Consider the following 4,226-nt stretch of genomic DNA (forward strand, 5'->3'; position numbering starts at 1 on the left):
ACTGAACTAGACCAGCTGTTGCACTGAGTTAGCCTTAGTGAAAGTTGTTTTTCTCCTTTCAAAAATTTGGGAGGTCCTTTCCTTTTTATTGTATATTTATATTCTGCTTGTCAGTTGATGATCTGAGGCCAAGTGGCCAATACTGGAATAATGTTTGACTGGAGACAAATGGGGAGATTTAACAACCAGGACAACAACTCTTGCAAGGGTTTGGAAACTGATTGATATTGGTCCCTCAGAGTGTTCCTGGACATGGGGGGTGGTGGGGGAGGTCATTAACCTGGTAGTTGGCTCTTTTAGCATCTGCCTTTCTTCAAGACAGAATAGTTGGGTGATCTGACTACATGGTAATTCAGAGATTCAGAAGTATATGCAAGTTGACAAACTATGCATTAAAATGTTAGACATGCTTATTTCTGGGTTTCAGCATCTGGGATATTATCTGTCCTTGTTAAAAATATATATATCTGGGGTGTCTGACTGGCTGAGTCGGAAGAGCATGCAACTCTTGACCATGAGTTCAAGCCTCATGGTAGGTATAGAGATGACTTAAAAAAATAAAATTTAAAAAAACTCTTAAAAAATTAAAAAAAACCCCACATATGTGGAGTAATTAAAGCCTCTTCCAGACATGCATCTGCCCTTGTTTCACTGACTTTCCTCGCAGCATGGCGCCCAAATGCCAGTCTTCGCTCCTCCTCAAAAGAAGAAACTGAAATTGCCTCCTGACCCCGAGCTGGAGGCGACAACCCCTCAGTATTTCCCAAAGGGGGGAAAAGGACAGCAACAAGCAATCGAACATGTTGATGGAGTACAAATGGAACAGCAAGCCAGTGAGGAGAGTTTGAAAATAAAGCAGAAATATAACAAACTCCACCAGCTTTTTGCAGAAGAGGTCAGAATTGATCGCCAAAATCCAACATTTGGGGGTAACAACATTTGTCAACCATCCACACATGTCTGCTGCTCGGGGAGGAGGATGAAGAGGTGTCGCTTTATTTGACAAGAGTTGAAGTGACAGAATGTGAAGATATGAGATATTAAATCAGGTTACAGAACAGATTTTATTTTGACGAAAACCCTTACTTAGAAAATAAAGCTCTGTCCAAAGAATTTCATCTGAATGAGGGTGGTGATCCATCTTCAAAGTCCACTGAAATCCAGTGGAAAACTGGAAAGAATTCGACAAGAAGGTCAAGTCAAACACAGAGTAAAGCCAACAGGAAGAGGCAGCAGGAGGATCCAGAGGGCTTCTTCACCTGGTTTACTGACCACTCTGATCAGGTGCAAATGAATTAGGAGAGGTCATCAAAGATGATATTTGGCCAAATCCATTACAGTACTACATGGTTCCTAATACAGATGCTGAAGGGGAAAGGGAAGAAGATGATGATGATGATGAAGGATTGGAGGGTATTGATGAAGAAATAGATGAAGAGGAAGATGATGATGAGGGGGCAGAAGGAGAGGCCGTAGGAGAAGCTGACTAATGGAACACTGACGGAGTCTAACCTTTCTTTTTAAATTTTCTCCAGTCCCTAGGAGAAAGTTGCCCTGTTTTTTGAAGTGTCTTTTCTTTCCCTTTAGACTATGGTTCTCAACTTATTTGGCGAGGGTGGGAGGAATACTTTGAGCAGAATACAGCAGAAAAGAATCTCTACCCATTTCTGTTCCAAATTCATGTTTATTCCTTCCTGTCTCAACAAAAACTTTACGGGATCAACACCACCGTGTTCTGTGGGAAAAAAGAAAAACCTTCTGCTTCCTTAGCTCTGCTGGAAGCTGGAGGGTACTAGGCCCCTGTGTGGTAGTGCATAGACTTCTAGCTTTTTTCCTCCTTTCTCTGTATATTGGGCTCAGAGATTACATTGTATCTCTATGTGAATATGTTAGCAACTTACCAGTTACCAACACGTACCTGGCTACTTTCTCTTAAGAAAAAAAGAACTTAAAGAAATAGGGTTATAAAGGTCAGCAAAGTTCAGTTTTGAGATGCACAGCTTCTCCTTTGGCATGCTCAATTGTGATGTGTAGTGGAGATCCTTGCACTTTTAAAATAAAATTCTCTTCCAATGATGACTTGAGCCCTGACCTTCGATGGGAGAATCAGCAGAACTTATAGAATCTTATTTGAAATTGACATTCTCTATTGAAAGTTTGTTCTGTTTATTTTTAAATTTTCTTTTTATTTCACTGGAAAAGAAAAATGATGCTCAGTTTTCAACATTTAAAGTGTACAAATTGCTTTGTTAAAATAAAACTAAATGTGTACACACACAAAAAATTTTTTTTAATTTAAAAATACTTTTGTATTTCTGGGGCACCTGAGTGGCTCAGTCGTTAAGCGTCTGCCTTCAGCTCAAGTTATGATCCCAGGGTCTTTGGAGCGAACCCCCGTATCAGGCTCCCTGTTCAGCGGGAGGCCTGCTTCTCCCTCTCCCACTCCCCCTGCTTGTGTTCCCTCTCTCACTGCCTCTCTCTCTGTCAAATAAATAAAATCTTAAAAAAAATACTTCTGTATTTCTAAATTTTTTTACAATGACCATGATTACTTCCATAGTAAGAAAAAAATTTATTTTTCAAGTATACATAAGGCTTTCTTCTGAATCTTCATTTACCCTATTAAAAGTAGAAAAAAAACCCCAAATAAAACAAAACAAAATAAAAAACTGATTTTAACCCCCAGGCTAATGGCTATACCTAAGATGAAAAGAGTAAATCTTGCAACTGACTTGGTTCAACATACCTGAACCAAATAGATGATGGGCAGGGGGTGGAGGTGAGTATTGGGAGGATGTAGGGAAGGAGATGGGAACAGAGAAAAGAGGCCTCAGATATACCCCCCTGCCTTCCTCAAAGCTCACAAATGACAGAAGCATGACTTTGGGGAAAATTCTGAAATTGCAGACTGAATAGAATTGAAATAGTATATCTGAACTGTGAGGGTTCCCGTGGTACATACTTACCAGCTAGGCTTCCCGACCTGGTATAATAATTCAGAAATAAGCTACACATGTGGTTGGGTGGTATGTGCATCACTGAGTGACCATTTAAACAGGCGATATTCAGATCGCCCATACCACCCAAGCAGCCTCTGCTTTGAAGAGGGCTTTTGAGAGGACACGGGCTTCTCCCTACTGAAGATCTATTCATTTGTAAAATCAACAAATGCAATGGGACCTGCACTGAAATTTTTACTCTGAGGCCAGAATTTAAAATGCCATCAGGACTGAAAGGAATGTATAAACTGTATCACCACAGAATTGCATTCATGAATGATTCAGGAGATGAACTAAAAGTAAAATTTTGATATATTCTCAAGAGAATGAGAGCAAAACATTGAGAACTGGCTTTTTGTATTTCCCCTCTGTTAAAAGAAGGGTAAATATTATCCACCAGAGAGAGTCCTTTCTTTTTGTAGGGATCCTAACATATCAGGGATTTGCATCCCTGGGCATTATTAGGAAATACTTCTGTTTATAAATTTTGTGACTTGAATGGCTTGTTCGGCTATATTTCAGTGTTTGAGTCACACAACCATCAACTTGCCTCAGAGACTTAGTTAAAAATCCTAACTCTAGAATATCTAAGGGGACTTTGAAACCAATCTCTATGTTTAAAAGAGGTCAAATTCCAGAATTGCAAAATTCAAGCTATAATCTTTTATTGTACTTTTGATTTAGTGATTGTTGCTAAAAATGCATTAACAACACCTAATAATAAATTGAAGGACAAATTCTAACTGTGGTGTGGCTCACAATGGATGGCATACTTCTCAAATTGAGTCATTTTCAAGCTTATGGCGAGTGCAATAACTTGCTATTTCTTGCCATACCTTCACTTGTATTATCAATGTCAGGAGCTGACACTATTCATTTCACTATATCCTGAGGCCAAGGACTGAAACCATCACCACTTCTCTCTAACCACTGCCCCAAAACAACTATACTGAAACAGTATAATTTCCTGTGACTTATTTTTTTTTAAGATTTTATTTATTTATTTGACACAGAGCACAAGCAGGGGAGCGGCAGGCAGAGGGAGAGGGAGAAGCAGGCTCCCCACTGAGCAAAGAGCCCAATGTGGGGCTCAATGCCAGGACCCTGGGATCATGACCTGAGCCGAAGGCAGCCACTTAACCATCTGAACCACCCAGACACCCCTTTCTGTGACTTATTTTTAAAGATCACCTTGGTATAACAAGATTTTAAGAAGTATAACAACAT

At 39.7% G+C, this 4,226-nt stretch overlaps 1 pseudogene; it reads left to right on the forward strand.

Moving 5' to 3' along the window:
- The first annotated feature begins 659 nt into the window (after positions 1-659).
- On the forward strand, positions 660-1,490 carry LOC100482695 (annotated as a pseudogene).
- The last annotated feature ends 2,736 nt before the right edge of the window (positions 1,491-4,226 follow it).

Source organism: Ailuropoda melanoleuca, chromosome 6 (genome assembly GCF_002007445.2).
Source record: "Ailuropoda melanoleuca isolate Jingjing chromosome 6, ASM200744v2, whole genome shotgun sequence".
Taxonomy (NCBI): domain Eukaryota; kingdom Metazoa; phylum Chordata; class Mammalia; order Carnivora; family Ursidae; genus Ailuropoda; species Ailuropoda melanoleuca.